Source organism: Denticeps clupeoides, unplaced genomic scaffold (genome assembly GCF_900700375.1).
Source record: "Denticeps clupeoides unplaced genomic scaffold, fDenClu1.1, whole genome shotgun sequence".
Classification (NCBI taxonomy): Eukaryota; Metazoa; Chordata; class Actinopteri; order Clupeiformes; family Denticipitidae; genus Denticeps; species Denticeps clupeoides.
In genome coordinates this window covers 1-19572 of record NW_021629713.1, presented here as the reverse complement: position 1 = coordinate 19572, position 19572 = coordinate 1, and positions in this window count along the sequence as shown.

Genomic DNA, 19572 nt, shown 5'->3' with positions numbered 1-19572 from the left:
CCAAGTTCAAAGTGGGTGGAAGCCGACCATTTTTCAATGAGTCTACAAACATTTCAGTAAGTGATCCTGCTATTTCTTTATCCATTTTTTTATAAAATTCTGGACAATACCCATCCGGCCCAGGGGCCTTTCCACCTCTAAGAGACTTTATAGAATGAAGAACTTCTTCTTTTGTAATTGGCCTACAGAGGTCTGCTTGCTCTTCAGCTGTGAGAGAGGGCAGTCCAATTTTATTAAAAAAAAAATCCATTCTTTGCTCTGTCGAGTGGCATTCTGACGAGTAAAGATTCTGGTAATATTGTTTCATAATTTGGTTAATGTATTTGTTTTCAAACCTATGAGTCCCAGAAGTATCTTTTAAGGATGAGATTGCATTAGCCTCCGTCCTCCCTCTAGCCAAACGTGCAAGAAGTCGACCAGGTTTATTCCCTGACTCATAGAGTCTATGCCTGGCAAAGAAGAGAGATGATTCAACCTTCTTGGTTAATAGCTGATCTAAAGCCAGACGGGCTGCAGTAAGCTGCTGGGACACACCTTTGGAAGGTGACAGTTTGAAATCTCCCTCCAGAATCATAATTTTTTTTTCAAGTTCTACTATATTTTTCATTGCCGCTTTCTTTTTGGCTGAGGTGTAAGATATAATTACACCTCTTAAGTAAGCTTTTGCCGACTCCCATAAGACTGACGGAGTGACTTCAGGAGATTTATTAATTTCAATAAAGAAATTCCATTGTTGTTTGAGAAGCTGCAGAAACTTAGGACAGCTCAATAATGAGGGGTTAAGTCGCCACTGTCTACAATATGGATCTCTATATGGAGGACAGACAGTCACTGCAATTGGAGAGTGGTCAGACAGAGTCCTAATCCCGATGGAGCAATCCCCTGTTCTATCCAATAACTCTTGCGATATTAGGAATAAGTCGATGCGTGAGAATGTTTGATGGGGCTGAGAATAAAAAGTATAATCTTTTTCACTCATATGAGTTAACCTCCAAACATCAAACAATTCCAGATCCTTGCAAAATTCTGAGAGCCTAAGACTTTTCCTTTGCCTAACTCCTTTTGGAGGGGAAAGATCTATGGATGGTTCTAGAACGCAGTTAAAATCACCTCCCAAGAGTATACGAGAGCATGAGAATGAGGAAATGTCAGCCAATAATTTAGAAAAAAATTGAGGTTCATATACCGTGGGAGCATAGATACAGCCAATCACAACATGCTCCCCATATAAAATGCCTGAGAGCAATACATAACGACCTTCATTATCTGTAATAGATTTTTCAAATTTAAATGACAGATTTTTATGGAGAAGAATTGCAACTCCCCTACTATTAGACCTATAAGAGGAAAAAAAAACCTGGCCAACCCAGTTTCTCCGTAGCTTCATATGCTCTGTATCAGAGAGGTGAGTTTCTTGCAACAATGCAATTTGACATTTTTCCTTCTGGAAGAAAGAAAGAAGTTTTTGCCTTTTAATAACATGGTTAATACCTTTTACATTAAGGCTTATACATTTAAGGTCACTCATATTCAGAATGTACCACTATATTGAAATAGACTTTATAATATAGAAGTCCAAGCATGAAAGGGTTTTGTGTTGTTGGAACAGCAGAGAATGGTCAAAATAGAAAACAACAAAACACACAAACAGAACCATAACCACCCCACCCCCTTATCAAAAATGAATTTTGATAAACACCACCCACCCCCACACACAAACTCAAATCCCAAAGTATGGAGAACGTGAAAAAAAAGTAGCCACACCACACCGAAAGACAGAGTAAAAAAAACTCTATCTACCCCCCCGCTCCCACCGCGCTAAATTTTGTATAACAGTAACTAAGCGGCTATGGCATATGTGCTCTAACCAGGAATGGGGAAAAAAAATTAAGATCGCTCATTATAGAACAGTAAAGTCAGCATCAAATCAGTACAAGTACAAAAATGAGAACAACTATGAATGAACTGTGAAGTGTCTTTAAAGTACCTGTCTGTCCACGTTTTTTACCTCTTGTATACTCCTCCCCTTCATCCATGTAAACGGAGCAATATCAGTCCAGCCTGCTCAGAAACGTCTGTGCATCCTGTGCACAGTGAAAGGAGTAGTCCGATCCGTTCAAGTTGAAGCGGAGGTTGGCAGGGTATCGCATCGCGAAACGGACTCCTCTCTGAATGAGCTGACCGCAGACGTTGTTAAATGCCCGTCTCGCCTCCCTGACCCTCACAGACAGATCCTGTGTGATAAAAATATTACTGCCCTCGTATGTGAGATGACCCTTCTTCTTCGCCGCTGCCAGAATCTTCGTCTTGTCCGTGTAGTTATGCAGCTTGATCACCACAGGCCGTGTGCGGTTGGGTTTGAGCGGACCAAGCGTTCGATGCGCCCGGTCAATTTTAACTGCGTCATGTTTGGTCTCAATTCCCAGCAGTTTCGGCAGAAAAGTCTGGAAAAACTCAACAGGTCTGCCATCCTCCGCTCCTTCCTTCAGACCTACAATGCGGATGTTGTCTCGCCGGCTGCGGTTTTCGGCGTCTTCTGCCTTCTCCGAGAGGGACTGTACAGCTTTTTCCAGCGCCGCAATCTTGTTACGAAGTTCCGCTACTTCGTCTTCAGTATGAGAGACGCGACTCTCCGCTTCCGTGATACGTTTTGTATTATCCTCCAGACGGGTTGTAATTGAGTTTAGCGTCGCTTCAAGACGAGTGAATTTCTCATCCAATAAGGAACTTAAATTATCAGTTACCGTCTGTGCTAGGCTGGGCTGTTCGGCCGGGGAGCCGACATCTTTGTTAGCTTGATTAGCGGCCGCTTGACCTTTTGTCGTCGCGCGGCCCCGTCTAGTTTCTGGTTGTGAGGCACCTGGACCGGTTCCTGACATGGTTAAGGCTGTAATGCTGAAAATTCCACAATAAAATAGCCACTTATTTCAGCGTAAAAAAGTGGAAATAGCGCGGTGTTCGCGGGAGCTCAGTAAAACCGTGCCACTTAGGTCGAAGGCATCACGTGACTCCCCTATTTCCCTTTTTCACTTCTGACTTTGTTTTTATCTTTGTCATTTTTTCCACTTATTCAACTAAGTTGGAATTGTAAAATGCTCAAAAGTCTATAAAGTCGGAAAAAAAAAAAAAAAGTCCGAAGTAAAAATGTTAAAAAAATGACAAAAAATGACAAAAGTCAGAAGAGAAAAAGTGAAAAAAATGACAAAGTCGAAAAAAAACATGTCAGTTTTGTCAGTTTTTCCACTTTTTTTACTTCTGACTTTTGTTGTTTTTTAAATCAGTTTTGTCAGTTATTTCCCTTTTTCACTTCTGACTTGTTTTTTTTTAACTTTGTCGTTTTTTCCACTTATTCACCTAAGTAGGAATTGTAAAATGCTCAAAAATCTACAAAGTCGAAAAAAAAAAAAGTCCGAAGTAAAAAGGTAAAAAAAATGACAAAAATGACAAAAGTCAGAAGAGAAAAAGTGAAAAAATGACAAGTCGAAAAAAACATGTCAGTTTTGTCAGTTTTTCCACTTTTTTTACTTCTGACTTTTGTTGTTTTTTAAATCAGTTTTGTCAGTTATTTCCCTTTTTCACTTTCTGACTTGTTTTTTTTTTAACTTTGTCATTTTTTCCACTTATTCAACTAAGTTGGAATTGTAAAATGCTCAAAAATCTACAAAGTCGAAAAAAAAAAACAAAAGTCCGAAGTAAAAAGGTTAAAAAAATGACAAAAAATGACAAAAGTCAGAAGAGAAAAAGTGAAAAAATGACAAAGTCGAAAAAAAACATGTCAGTTTTGTCAGTTTTTCCACTTTTTTTACTTCTGACTGTTGTTGTTTTTTATAATCAGTTTTGTCAGTTATTTCCCTTTTTCACTTCTGACTTTGTTTTTTTTTAACTTTGTCATTTTTTCCACTTATTCAACTAAGTTGGAATTGTAAAATGCTCAAAAGTCTATAAAGTCGGAAAAAAAAAAAAAAAGTCCGAAGTAAAAATGTTAAAAAAATGACAAAAAATGACAAAAGTCAGAAGAGAAAAAGTGAAAAAAATGACAAAGTCGAAAAAAAACATGTCAGTTTTGTCAGTTTTTCCACTTTTTTTACTTCTGACTTTTGTTGTTTTTTAAATCAGTTTTGTCAGTTATTTCCCTTTTTCACTTCTGACTTGTTTTTTTTTAACTTTGTCGTTTTTTCCACTTATTCACCTAAGTAGGAATTGTAAAATGCTCAAAAATCTACAAAGTCGAAAAAAAAAAATTCCGAAGTAAAAAGGAAAAAAAAATGACAAAAAATGACAAAAGTCAGAAGAGAAAAAGTGAGAAAAATGACAGTCGAAAAAAAACATGTCAGTTTTGTCAGTTTTTCCACTTTTTTAACTTCTGACTTTTGTTTTTTTTTTAACTTTGTCATTTTTTCCACTTATTCAACTAGTTGGAATTGTAAAATGCTCAAAAATCTACAAAGTCAAAAAAAAAAAAAAAGTCCGAAGTAAAAAGGTAAAAAAAAATGACAAAAAATGACAAAAGTCAGAAGAGAAAAAGTGAAAAAAATGACAAAGTTGAAAAAAAACATGTCAGTTTTGTCAGTTTTTCCACTTTTTTTACTTCTGACTTTTGTTGTTTTTTAAATCAGTTTTGTCAGTTATTTCCCTTTTTCACTTCTGACTTGTTTTTTTTTTAACTTTGTCGTTTTTTCCACTTATTCACCTAAGTAGGAATTGTAAAATGCTCAAAAATCTACAAAGTCAAAAAAAAAAAAAAAGTCCGAAGTAAAAAGGTAAAAAAAATGACAAAAAATGACAAAAGTCAGAAGAGAAAAAGTGAAAAAAATGACAAAGTCGAAAAAAAACATGTCAGTTTTGTCAGTTTTTCCACTTTTTTTACTTCTGACTTTTGTTGTTTTTTAAATCAGTTTTGTCAGTTATTTCCCTTTTTCACTTCTGACTTGTTTTTTTTTTAACTTTGTCATTTTTTCCACTTATTCAACTAAGTTGGAATTGTAAAATGCTCAAAAATCTACAAAGTCGAAAAAAAAAAAAAAAAGTCCGAAGTAAAAAGGTTAAAAAAATGACAAAAAATGACAAAAGTCAGAAGAGAAAAAGTGAAAAAAATGACAAAGTCGAAAAAAAACATGTCAGTTTTGTCAGTTTTTCCACTTTTTTTACTTCTGACTTTTGTTGTTTTTTAAATCAGTTTTGTCAGTTATTTCCCTTTTTCACTTCTGACTTGTTTTTTTTTAACTTTGTCGTTTTTTCCACTTATTCACCTAAGTAGGAATTGTAAAATGCTCAAAAATCTACAAAGTCGAAAAAAAAAAATTCCGAAGTAAAAAGGAAAAAAAAATGACAAAAAATGACAAAAGTCAGAAGAGAAAAAGTGAGAAAAATGACAAAGTCGAAAAAAAACATGTCAGTTTTGTCAGTTTTTCCACGTTTTTTACCTCTGACTTTTGTTGTTTTTTATATTAGTTTTGTCAGTTATTTCCCTTTTTCACTTCTGACTTTGTTTTTATCTTTGTCATTTTTTCCACTTATTCAACTAAGTTGGAATTGTAAAATGCTCAAAAATCTACTAAGTCGAAAAAAAAAAAAATTCCGTACTAAAAAGGTTAAAAAATGACAAAAGTCAGAATAGAAAAAGTGAGAAAAATGACAGTCGAAAAAAAACATGTCAGTTTTGTCAGTTTTTCCACTTTTTTAACTTCTGACTTTTGTTTTTTTTTTAACTTTGTCATTTTTTCCACTTATTCAACTAGTTGGAATTGTAAAATGCTCAAAAATCTACAAAGTCAAAAAAAAAAAAAAAAGTCCGAAGTAAAAAGGTAAAAAAAATGACAAAAAATGACAAAAGTCAGAAGAGAAAAAGTGAAAAAAATGACAAAGTCGAAAAAAAACATGTCAGTTTTGTCAGTTTTTCCACTTTTTTTACTTCTGACTTTTGTTGTTTTTTAAATCAGTTTTGTCAGTTATTTCCCTTTTTCACTTCTGACTTTGTTTTTTTTTAACTTTGTCATTTTTTCCACTTATTCAACTAAGTTGGAATTGTAAAATGCTCAAAAATCTACAAAGTCGAAAAAAAAAAAAAAGTCCGAAGTAAAAAGGTTAAAAAAATGACAAAAATGACAAAAGTCAGAAGAGAAAAAGTGAAAAAAATGACAAAGTCGAAAAAAAACATGTCAGTTTTGTCAGTTTTTCCACTTTTTTTACTTCTGACTTTTGTTGTTTTTTAAATCAGTTTTGTCAGTTATTTCCCTTTTTCACTTCTGACTTGTTTTTTTTTAACTTTGTCAGTTTTTTCCACTTATTCAACTAAGTTGGAATTGTAAAATGCTCAAAAATCTACAAAGTCGAAAAAAAAAAAAAAGTCCGAAGTAAAAAGGTTAAAAAAATGACAAAAAATGACAAAAGTCAGAAGAGAAAAAGTGAAAAAAATGACAAAGTCGAAAAAAAACATGTCAGTTTTGTCAGTTTTTCCACTTTTTTACTTCTGACTTTTGTTGTTTTTTAAATCAGTTTTGTCAGTTATTTCCCTTTTTCACTTCTGACTTGTTTTTTTTTTAACTTTGTCAGTTTTTTCCACTTATTCAACTAAGTTAGGAATTGTAAAATGCTCAAAAATCTACAAAGTCGAAAAAAAAAAAAAAAGTCCGAAGTAAAAAGGTTAAAAAAATGACAAAAAATGACAAAAGTCAGAAGAGAAAAAGTGAAAAAAATGACAAAGTCGAAAAAAACATGTCAGTTTTGTCAGTTTTTCCACTTTTTTTACTTCTGACTTTTGTTGTTTTTTAAATCAGTTTTGTCAGTTATTTCCCTTTTTCACTTCTGACTTGTTTTTTTTTAACTTTGTCATTTTTTCCACTTATTCAACTAAGTTGGAATTGTAAAATGCTCAAAAATCTACAAGTCGAAAAAAAAAAAAAAGTCCGAAGTAAAAAGGTTAAAAAAATGACAAAAAATGACAAAAGTCAGAAGAGAAAAAGTGAAAAAAATGACAAAGTCGAAAAAAAACATGTCAGTTTTGTCAGTTTTTCCACTTTTTTTACTTCTGACTTTTGTTGTTTTTTAAATCAGTTTTGTCAGTTATTTCCCTTTTTCACTTCTGACTTGTTTTTTTTTAACTTTGTCATTTTTTCCACTTATTCAACTAAGTAGGAATTGTAAAATGCTCAAAAATCTACAAAGTCGAAAAAAAAAAACAAAAGTCCGAAGTAAAAAGGTTAAAAAAAATGACAAAAAATGACAAAAGTCAGAAGAGAAAAAGTGAAAAAAATGACAAAGTCGAAAAAAAACATGTCAGTTTTGTCAGTTTTTCCACTTTTTTTACTTCTGACTTTTGTTGTTTTTTAAATCAGTTTTGTCAGTTATTTCCCTTTTTCACTTCTGACTTTGTTTTTTTTTAACTTTGTCATTTTTTCCACTTATTCAACTAAGTTGGAATTGTAAAATGCTCAAAAATCTACAAAGTCGAAAAAAAAAAAAAAGTCCGAAGTAAAAAGGTAAAAAAAATGACAAAAAATGACAAAAGTCAGAAGAGAAAAAGTGAAAAAAATGACAAAGTCGAAAAAAAACATGTCAGTTTTGTCAGTTTTTCCACTTTTTTTACTTCTGACTTTTGTTGTTTTTTAAATCAGTTTTGTCAGTTATTTCCCTTTTTCACTTCTGACTTGTTTTTTTTTAACTTTGTCAGTTTTTTCCACTTATTCAACTAAGTAGGAATTGTAAAATGCTCAAAAATCTACAAAGTCGAAAAAAAAAAAAAAAGTCCGAAGTAAAAAGGTAAAAAAAATGACAAAAAATGACAAAAGTCAGAAGAGAAAAAGTGAAAAAAATGACAAAGTCGAAAAAAAACATGTCAGTTTTGTCAGTTTTTCCACTTTTTTTACTTCTGACTTTTGTTGTTTTTTAAATCAGTTTTGTCAGTTATTTCCCTTTTTCACTTCTGACTTGTTTTTTTTTTAACTTTGTCATTTTTTCCACTTATTCAACTAAGTTAGGAATTGTAAAATGCTCAAAAATCTACAAAGTCGAAAAAAAAAAAAAAAGTCCGAAGTAAAAAGGTTAAAAAAATGACAAAAAATGACAAAAGTCAGAAGAGAAAAAGTGAAAAAAATGACAAAGTCGAAAAAAAACATGTCAGTTTTGTCAGTTTTTCCACTTTTTTTACTTCTGACTTTTGTTGTTTTTTAAATCAGTTTTGTCAGTTATTTCCCTTTTTCACTTCTGACTTGTTTTTTTTTAACTTTGTCGTTTTTTCCACTTATTCACCTAAGTAGGAATTGTAAAATGCTCAAAAATCTACAAAGTCGAAAAAAAAAAAATTCCGAAGTAAAAAGGTAAAAAAAATGACAAAAAATGACAAAAGTCAGAAGAGAAAAAGTGAGAAAAATGACAAAGTCGAAAAAAAACATGTCAGTTTTGTCAGTTTTTCCACGTTTTTTACCTCTGACTTTTGTTGTTTTTTATATTAGTTTTGTCAGTTATTTCCCTTTTTCACTTCTGACTTTGTTTTTATCTTTGTCATTTTTTCCACTTATTCAACTAAGTTGGAATTGTAAAATGCTCAAAAATCTACTAAGTAGAAAAAAAAAAAAAATTCCGTACTAAAAAGGTTAAAAAATGACAAAAGTCAGAATAGAAAAAGTGAGAAAAATGACAGTCGAAAAAAAACATGTCAGTTTTGTCAGTTTTTCCACTTTTTTAACTTCTGACTTTTGTTTTTTTTTTAACTTTGTCATTTTTTCCACTTATTCAACTAGTTGGAATTGTAAAATGCTCAAAAATCTACAAAGTCAAAAAAAAAAAAAAAGTCCGAAGTAAAAAGGTAAAAAAAAATGACAAAAAATGACAAAAGTCAGAAGAGAAAAAGTGAAAAAAATGACAAAGTTGAAAAAAAAACATGTCAGTTTTGTCAGTTTTTCCACTTTTTTCACTTCTGACTTTTGTTTTTTTTTTTAACTTTGTCATTTTTTCCACTTATTCAACTAAGTTGGAATTGTAAAATGCTCAAAAATCTACAAAGTCGAAAAAAAAACAAAAGTCCGAAGTAAAAAGGTTAAAAAAATGACAAAAAATGACAAAAGTCAGAAGAGAAAAAGTGAAAAAAATGACAAAGTTCGAAAAAAAACATGTCAGTTTTGTCAGTTTTTCCACTTTTTTTACTTCTGACTGTTGTTGTTTTTTATATCAGTTTTGTCAGTTATTTCCCTTTTTCACTTCTGACTTTGTTTTTATCTTTGTCATTTTTTCCACTTATTCAACTAAGTTGGAATTGTAAAATGCTCAAAAGTCTATAAAGTCGAAAAAAAAAAAAAAGTCCGAAGTAAAAATGTTAAAAAAATGACAAAAAATGACAAAAGTCAGAAGAGAAAAAGTGAAAAAAATGACAAAGTCGAAAAAAAACATGTCAGTTTTGTCAGTTTTTCCACTTTTTTTACTTCTGACTTTTGTTGTTTTTTAAATCAGTTTTGTCAGTTATTTCCCTTTTTCACTTCTGACTTGTTTTTTTTTAACTTTGTCGTTTTTTCCACTTATTCACCTAAGTAGGAATTGTAAAATGCTCAAAAATCTACAAAGTCGAAAAAAAAAAAATTCCGAAGTAAAAAGGTAAAAAAAATGACAAAAAATGACAAAAGTCAGAAGAGAAAAAGTGAGAAAAATGACAAAGTCGAAAAAAAACATGTCAGTTTTGTCAGTTTTTCCACGTTTTTTACTTCTGACTTTTGTTGTTTTTTAATCAGTTTTGTCAGTTATTTCCCTTTTTCACTTCTGACTTTGTTTTTATCTTTGTCATTTTTTCCACTTATTCAACTAAGTTGGAATTGTAAAATGCTCAAAAATCTACTAAGTCGAAAAAAAAAAAAATTCCGAAGTAAAAAGGTTAAAAAATGACAAAAGTCAGAAGAGAAAAAGTGAGAAAAATGACAGTCGAAAAAAAACATGTCAGTTTTGTCAGTTTTTCCACTTTTTTAACTTCTGACTTTTGTTTTTTTTTTAACTTTGTCATTTTTTCCACTTATTCAACTAGTTGGAATTGTAAAATGCTCAAAAATCTACAAAGTCAAAAAAAAAAAAAAAGTCCGAAGTAAAAAGGTAAAAAAACATGACAAAAAATGACAAAGTCAGAAGAGAAAAAGTGAAAAAAATGACAAAGTCGAAAAAAAACATGTCAGTTTTGTCAGTTTTTCCACTTTTTTTACTTCTGACTTTTGTGGTTTTTTAAATCAGTTTTGTCAGTTATTTCCCTTTTTCACTTCTGACTTTTGTTTTTTTTTTAACTTTGTCATTTTTTCCACTTATTCAACTAAGTTGGAATTGTAAAATGCTCAAAAATCTACAAAGTCGAAAAAAAAAACAAAAGTCCGAAGTAAAAAGGTTAAAAAAATGACAAAAAATGACAAAAGTCAGAAGAGAAAAAGTGAAAAAAATGACAAAGTCGAAAAAAAACATGTCAGTTTTGTCAGTTTTTCCACTTTTTTTACTTCTGACTTTTGTTGTTTTTTAAATCAGTTTTGTCAGTTATTTCCCTTTTTCACTTCTGACTTGTTTTTTTTTTAACTTTGTCGTTTTTTCCACTTATTCAACTAAGATAGGAATTGTAAAATGCTCAAAAATCTACAAAGTCGAAAAAAAAAAAAAAAGTCCGAAGTAAAAAGGTTAAAAAAAATGACAAACAATGACAAAAGTCAGAAGAGAAAACGTGAAAAAAATGACAAAGTCGCAAAAAAACATGTCAGTTTTGTCAGTTTTTCCACTTTTTTTACTTCTGACTTTTGTTGTTTTTTAAATCAGTTTTGTCAGTTATTTCCCTTTTTCACTTCTGACTTGTTTTTTTTTTAACTTTGTCATTTTTTCCACTTATTCAACTAAGTTGGAATTGTAAAATGCTCAAAAGTCTATAAAGTCGAAAAAAAAAAAAAAAGTCCGAAGTAAAAATGTTAAAAAAATGACAAAAAATGACAAAAGTCAGAAGAGAAAAAGTGAAAAAAATGACAAAGTCGAAAAAAAACATGTCAGTTTTGTCAGTTTTTCCACTTTTTTTACTTCTGACTTTTGTTGTTTTTTAAATCAGTTTTGTCAGTTATTTCCCTTTTTCACTTCTGACTTGTTTTTTTTTAACTTTGTCGTTTTTTTCCACTTATTCACCTAAGTAGGAATTGTAAAATGCTCAAAAATCTACAAAGTCGAAAAAAAAAAATTCCGAAGTAAAAAGGAAAAAAAAAATGACAAAAAATGACAAAAGTCAGAAGAGAAAAAGTGAGAAAAATGACAAAGTCGAAAAAAAACATGTCAGTTTTGTCAGTTTTTCCACGTTTTTTACTTCTGACTTTTGTTGTTTTTTATATCAGTTTTGTCAGTTATTTCCCTTTTTCACTTCTGACTTTGTTTTTATCTTTGTCATTTTTTCCACTTATTCAACTAAGTTGGAATTGTAAAATGCTCAAAAATCTACTAAGTCGAAAAAAAAAAAAAAAACGAAGTAAAAAGGTTAAAAAATGACAAAAGTCAGAAGAGAAAAAGTGAGAAAAATGACAGTCGAAAAAAAACATGTCAGTTTTGTCAGTTTTTCCACTTTTTTAACTTCTGACTTTTGTTTTTTTTTTAACTTTGTCATTTTTTCCACTTATTCAACTAGTTGGAATTGTAAAATGCTCAAAAATCTACAAAGTCGAAAAAAGAAAAAAAAAGTCCGAAGTAAAAAGGAAAAAAAAAGACAAAAAATGACAAAGGTCAGAAGCGAAAAAGTGAAAAAAATTACAAAGTCGAAAGAAAACATGTCAGTTTTGTCAGTTTTTCCAAGTTTTTACTTCTGACTCTTGTTGTTTTTTAAATCAGTTTTGTCAGTTTTTTCCCTTTTTCACTTCTGACTTTTGTTTTTTTTTAACTTTCTCATTTTTTCCACTTATTCAACTAAGTTGGAATTGTAAAATGCTCAAAAATCTACAAAGTCGAAAAAAAAAAAAAAGTCCGAAGTAAAAAGGTTAAAAAAATGACAAAAAATGACAAAAGTCAGAAGAGAAAAAGTGAAAAAAATGACAAAGTCGAAAAAAACATGTCAGTTTTGTCAGTTTTTCCACTTTTTTTACTTCTGACTTTTGTTGTTTTTTAAATCAGTTTTGTCAGTTATTTCCCTTTTTCACTTCTGACTTGTTTTTTTTTTAACTTTGTCATTTTTTCCACTTATTCAACTAAGTTGGAATTGTAAAATGCTCAAAATCTACAAAGTCGAAAAAAAAAAAAAAGTCCGAAGTAAAAAGGTTAAAAAAATGACAAAAAATGACAAAAGTCAGAAGAGAAAAAGTGAAAAAAATGACAAAGTCGAAAAAAAACATGTCAGTTTTGTCAGTTTTTCCACTTTTTTTACTTCTGACTTTTGTTGTTTTTTAAATCAGTTTTGTCAGTTATTTCCCTTTTTCACTTCTGACTTTGTTTTTTTTTTAACTTTGTCGTTTTTTCCACTTATTCACCTAAGTAGGAATTGTAAAATGCTCAAAAATCTACAAAGTCGAAAAAAAAAAAAAATTCCGAAGTAAAAAGGTAAAAAAAAATGACAAAAAATGACAAAAGTCAGAAGAGAAAAAGTGAGAAAAATGACAAAGTCGAAAAAAAACATGTCAGTTTTGTCAGTTTTTCCACTTTTTTTACTTCTGACTTTTGTTGTTTTTTATATCAGTTTTGTCAGTTATTTCCCTTTTTCACTTCTGACTTTTGTTTTTATCTTTGTCATTTTTTCCACTTATTCAACTAAGTTGGAATTGTAAAATGCTCAAAAATCTACTAAGTCGAAAAAAAAAAAAGTCCGAAGTAAAAAGGTTAAAAAAATGACAAAATGACAAAGTCAGAAGAGAAAAGTGAAAAAAATGACAAAGTCGAAAAAAAACATGTCAGTTTTGTCAGTTTTTCCACTTTTTTTACTTCTGACTTTTGTTTTTTTTTTAACTTTGTCATTTTTTCCACTTATTCAACTAAGTTGGAATTGTAAAATGCTCAAAAATCTACAAAGTCGAAAAAAAAAAAAAAGTCCGAAGTAAAAAGGTAAAAAAAATGACAAAAAATGACAAAAGTCAGAAGAGAAAAAGTGAAAAAAATGACAAAGTCGAAAAAAAACATGTCAGTTTTGTCAGTTTTTCCACTTTTTTTACTTCTGACTTTTGTTGTTTTTTAAATCAGTTTTGTCAGTTATTTCCCTTTTTCACTTCTGACTTTGTTTTTTTTTAACTTTGTCATTTTTTCCACTTATTCAACTAAGTTGGAATTGTAAAATGCTCAAAAATCTACAAAGTCGAAAAAAAAAAAAAAGTCCGAAGTAAAAAGGTTAAAAAAATGACAAAAAATGACAAAAGTCAGAAGAGAAAAAGTGAAAAAAATGACAAAGTCGAAAAAAAACATGTCAGTTTTGTCAGTTTTTCCACTTTTTTTACTTCTGACTTTTGTTGTTTTTTAAATCAGTTTTGTCAGTTATTTCCCTTTTTCACTTCTGACTTGTTTTTTTTTTTAACTTTGTCATTTTTTCCACTTATTCAACTAAGTTGGAATTGTAAAATGCTCAAAAATCTACAAAGTCGAAAAAAAAAAAAAAGTCCGAAGTAAAAAGGTTAAAAAAATGACAAAAAATGACAAAAGTCAGAAGAGAAAAAGTGAAAAAAATGACAAAGTCGAAAAAAAACATGTCAGTTTTGTCAGTTTTTCCACTTTTTTTACTTCTGACTTTTGTTGTTTTTTAAATCAGTTTTGTCAGTTATTTCCCTTTTTCACTTCTGACTTGTTTTTTTTTAACTTTGTCGTTTTTTCCACTTATTCACCTAAGTAGGAATTGTAAAATGCTCAAAAATCTACAAAGTCGAAAAAAAAAAATTCCGAAGTAAAAAGGTAAAAAAAAATGACAAAAAATGACAAAAGTCAGAAGAGAAAAAGTGAGAAAAATGACAAAGTCGAAAAAAAACATGTCAGTTTTGTCAGTTTTTCCACGTTTTTTACCTCTGACTTTTGTTGTTTTTTATATCAGTTTTGTCAGTTATTTCCCTTTTTCACTTCTGACTTTGTTTTTATCTTTGTCATTTTTTCCACTTATTCAACTAAGTTGGAATTGTAAAATGCTCAAAAATCTACTAAGTCGAAAAAAAAAAAAAACGAAGTAAAAAGGTTAAAAAATGACAAAAGTCAGAAGAGAAAAAGTGAGAAAAATGACAGTCGAAAAAAAACATGTCAGTTTTGTCAGTTTTTTCCACTTTTTTAACTTCTGACTTTTGTTTTTTTTTAACTTTGTCATTTTTTCCACTTATTCAACTAGTTGGAATTGTAAAATGCTCAAAAATCTACAAAGTCGAAAAAAGAAAAAAAAAGTCCGAAGTAAAAAGGAAAAAAAAAGACAAAAAATGACAAAGGTCAGAAGCGAAAAAGTGAAAAAAATTACAAAGTCGAAAGAAAACATGTCAGTTTTGTCAGTTTTTCCACTTTTTTTACTTCTGACTCTTGTTGTTTTTTAAATCAGTTTTGTCAGTTATTTCCCTTTTTCACTTCTGACTTTTGTTTTTTTTTAACTTTGTCATTTTTTCCACTTATTCAACTAAGTTGGAATTGTAAAATGCTCAAAAATCTACAAAGTCGAAAAAAAAAAAAAAGTCCGAAGTAAAAAGGTTAAAAAAATGACAAAAAATGACAAAAGTCAGAAGAGAAAAAGTGAAAAAAATGACAAAGTCGAAAAAAAACATGTCAGTTTTGTCAGTTTTTCCACTTTTTTTACTTCTGACTTTTGTTGTTTTTTAAATCAGTTTTGTCAGTTATTTCCCTTTTTCACTTCTGACTTGTTTTTTTTTTAACTTTGTCATTTTTTCCACTTATTCAACTAAGTTGGAATTGTAAAATGCTCAAAAATCTACAAAGTCGAAAAAAAAAAAAAAGTCCGAAGTAAAAAGGTTAAAAAAATGACAAAAAATGACAAAAGTCAGAAGAGAAAAAGTGAAAAAAATGACAAAGTCGAAAAAAAACATGTCAGTTTTGTCAGTTTTTCCACTTTTTTTACTTCTGACTTTTGTTGTTTTTTAAATCAGTTTTGTCAGTTATTTCCCTTTTTCACTTCTGACTTGTTTTTTTTTAACTTTGTCGTTTTTTCCACTTATTCACCTAAGTAGGAATTGTAAAATGCTCAAAAATCTACAAAGTCGAAAAAAAAAAATTCCGAAGTAAAAAGGTAAAAAAAATGACAAAAAATGACAAAAGTCAGAAGAGAAAAAGTGAGAAAAATGACAAAGTCGAAAAAAAACATGTCAGTTTTGTCAGTTTTTCCACGTTTTTTACCTTCTGACTTTTGTTGTTTTTTATATCAGTTTTGTCAGTTATTTCCCTTTTTCACTTCTGACTTTGTTTTTTATCTTTGTCATTTTTTCCACTTATTCAACTAAGTTGGAATTGTAAAATGCTCAAAAATCTACTAAGTCGAAAAAAAAAAAAAATCCGAACTAAAAAGGTTAAAAAATGACAAAAGTCAGAAGAGAAAAAGTGAGAAAAATGACAGTCGAAAAAAAACATGTCAGTTTTGTCAGTTTTTCCACTTTTTTAACTTCTGACTTTTGTTTTTTTTTAACTTTGTCATTTTTTCCACTTATTCAACTAGTTGGAATTGTAAAATGCTCAAAAATCTACAAAGTCGAAAAAAAAAAAAAAGTCCGAAGTAAAAAGGTAAAAAAAATGACAAAAAATGACAAAGGTCAGAAGAGAAAAAGTGAAAAAAATGACAAAGTCGAAAAAAAACATGTCAGTTTTGTCAGTTTTTCCACTTTTTTACTTCTGACTCTTGTTGTTTTTTAAATCAGTTTTGTCAGTTATTTCCCTTTTTCACTTCTGACTTTTGTTTTTTTTTTAACTTTGTCATTTTTTCCACTTATTCAACTAAGTTGGAATTGTAAAATGCTCAAAAATCTACAAAGTCGAAAAAAAAAAAAAAGTCCGAAGTAAAAAGGTTAAAAAAATGACAAAAAATGACAAAAGTCAGAAGAGAAAAAGTGAAAAAAATGACAAAGTCGAAAAAAAACATGTCAGTTTTGTCAGTTTTTCCACTTTTTTTACTTCTGACTTTTGTTGTTTTTTAAATCAGTTTTGTCAGTTATTTCCCTTTTTCACTTCTGACTTGTTTTTTTTTTAACTTTGTCGTTTTTTCCACTTATTCAACTAAGTAGGAATTGTAAAATGCTCAAAAATCTACAAAGTCGAAAAAAAAAAAAAAAGTCCGAAGTAAAAAGGTTAAAAAAATGACAAAAAATGACAAAAGTCAGAAGAGAAAAAGTGAAAAAAATGACAAAGTCGAAAAAAAACATGTCAGTTTTGTCAGTTTTTCCACTTTTTTTACTTCTGACTTTTGTTGTTTTTTAAATCAGTTTTGTCAGTTATTTCCCTTTTTCACTTCTGACTTGTTTTTTTTTTAACTTTGTCATTTTTTCCACTTATTCAACTAAGTTGGAATTGTAAAATGCTCAAAAATCTACAAAGTCGAAAAAAAAAAAAAAGTCCGAAGTAAAAAGGTTAAAAAAATGACAAAAAATGACAAAAGTCAGAAGAGAAAAAGTGAAAAAAATGACAAAGTCGAAAAAAAACATGTCAGTTTTGTCAGTTTTTCCACTTTTTTTACTTCTGACTTTTGTTGTTTTTTAAATCAGTTTTGTCAGTTATTTCCCTTTTTCACTTCTGACTTGTTTTTTTTTAACTTTGTCGTTTTTTCCACTTATTCACCTAAGTAGGAATTGTAAAATGCTCAAAAATCTACAAAGTCGAAAAAAAAAAAATTCCGAAGTAAAAAGGTAAAAAAAATGACAAAAAATGACAAAAGTCAGAAGAGAAAAAGTGAGAAAAATGACAAAGTCGAAAAAAAACATGTCAGTTTTGTCAGTTTTTCCACGTTTTTTACTTCTGACTTTTGTTGTTTTTTATATCAGTTTTGTCAGTTATTTCCCTTTTTCACTTCTGACTTGTTTTTTTTTTAACTTTGTCATTTTTTCCACTTATTCAACTAAGTTGGAATTGTAAAATGCTCAAAAATCTACAAAGTCGAAAAAAAAAAAAAAGTCCGAAGTAAAAAGGTTAAAAAAATGACAAAAAATGACAAAAGTCAGAAGAGAAAAAGTGAAAAAAATGACAAAGTCGAAAAAAACATGTCAGTTTTGTCAGTTTTTCCACTTTTTTTACTTCTGACTTTTGTTGTTTTTTAAATCAGTTTTGTCAGTTATTTCCCTTTTTCACTTCTGACTTGTTTTTTTTTTAACTTTGTCATTTTTTCCACTTATTCAACTAAGTTGGAATTGTAAAATGCTCAAAAATCTACAAAGTCGAAAAAAAAAAAAAAAGTCCGAAGTAAAAAGGTTAAAAAAATGACAAAAAATGACAAAAGTCAGAAGAGAAAAAGTGAAAAAAATGACAAAGTCGAAAAAAAACATGTCAGTTTTGTCAGTTTTTCCACTTTTTTTACTTCTGACTTTTGTTGTTTTTTAAATCAGTTTTGTCAGTTATTTCCCTTTTTCACTTCTGACTTGTTTTTTTTTTAACTTTGTCATTTTTTCCACTTATTCAACTAAGTTAGGAATTGTAAAATGCTCAAAAATCTACAAAGTCGAAAAAAAAACAAAAGTCCGAAGTAAAAAGGTTAAAAAAATGACAAAAAATGACAAAAGTCAGAAGAGAAAAAGTGAAAAAAATGACAAAGTCGAAAAAAACATGTCAGTTTTGTCAGTTTTTCCACTTTTTTTACTTCTGACTTTTGTTGTTTTTTAATCAGTTTTGTCAGTTATTTCCCTTTTTCACTTCTGACTTGTTTTTTTTAATCTTTGTCATTTTTTCCACTTATTCAACTAAGTTGGAATTGTAAAATGCTCAAAAATCTACTAAGTCGAAAAAAAAAAAAATTCCGAAGTAAAAAGGTAAAAAATGACAAAAATGACAAAAGTCAGAAGAGAAAAAGTGAGAAAAATGACAAGTCGAAAAAAAACATGTCAGTTTTGTCAGTTTTTCCACTTTTTTAACTTCTGACTTTTGTTTTTTTTTTTTAACTTTGTCATTTTTTCCACTTATTCAACTAGTTGGAATTGTAAAATGCTCAAAAATCTACAAAGTCGAAAAAAAAAAAAAGTCCGAAGTAAAAAGGTAAAAAAATGACAAAAAATGACAAAGGTCAGAAGAGAAAAGTGAAAAAAATGACAAAGTCGAAAAAAACATGTCAGTTTTGTCAGTTTTTCCACTTTTTTTACTTCTGACTCTTGTTGTTTTTTAAATCAGTTTTGTCAGTTTTTTCCCTTTTTCACTTCTGACTTTGTTTTTTTTTTAACTTTCTCATTTTTTCCACTTATTCAACTAAGTTGGAATTGTAAAATGCTCAAAAATCTACAAAGTCGAAAAAAAAAAAAGTCCGAAGTAAAAAGGTTAAAAAAATGACAAAAAATGACAAAAGTCAGAAGAGAAAAAGTGAAAAAAATGACAAAGTCGAAAAAAAACATGTCAGTTTTGTCAGTTTTTCCACTTTTTTTACTTCTGACTTTTGTTGTTTTTTAAATCAGTTTTGTCAGTTATTTCCCTTTTTCACTTCTGACTTGTTTTTTTTTTTAACTTTGTCATTTTTTCCACTTATTCAACTAAGTTGGAATTGTAAAATGCTCAAAAATCTACAAAGTCGAAAAAAAAAAAAAAGTCCGAAGTAAAAAGGTTAAAAAAATGACAAAAAATGACAAAAGTCAGAAGAGAAAAAGTGAAAAAAATGACAAAGTCGAAAAAAAACATGTCAGTTTTGTCAGTTTTTCCACTTTTTTTACTTCTGACTTTTGTTGTTTTTTAAATCAGTTTTGTCAGTTATTTCCCTTTTTCACTTCTGACTTGTTTTTTTTTTTAACTTTGTCATTTTTTCCACTTATTCAACTAAGTAGGAATTGTAAAATGCTCAAAAATCTACAAAGTCGAAAAAAAAAAAAAAGTCCGAAGTAAAAAGGTTAAAAAAATGACAAAAATGACAAAAGTCAGAAGAGAAAAAGTGAAAAAAATGACAAAGTCGAAAAAAACATGTCAGTTTTGTCAGTTTTTCCACTTTTTTTACTTCTGACTTTTGTTGTTTTTTAAATCAGTTTTGTCAGTTATTTCCCTTTTTCACTTCTGACTTGTTTTTTTTTTAACTTTGTCATTTTTTCCACTTATTCAACTAAGTTGGAATTGTAAAATGCTCAAAAGTCTATAAAGTCGAAAAAAAAAAAAAAAGTCCGAAGTAAAAATGTTAAAAAAATGACAAAAAATGACAAAAGTCAGAAGAGAAAAAGTGAAAAAAATGACAAAGTCGAAAAAAACATGTCAGTTTTGTCAGTTTTTCCACTTTTTTTACTTCTGACTTTTGTTGTTTTTTAAATCAGTTTTGTCAGTTATTTCCCTTTTTCACTTCTGACTTGTTTTTTTTAACTTTGTCATTTTTTTCCACTTATTCACCTAAGTAGGAATTGTAAAATGCTCAAAAATCTACAAAGTCGAAAAAAAAAAATTCCGAAGTAAAAGGAAAATAAATGACAAAAATGACAAAAGTCAGAAGAGAAAAAGTGAGAAAAATGACAAGTCGAAAAAAACATTCAGTTT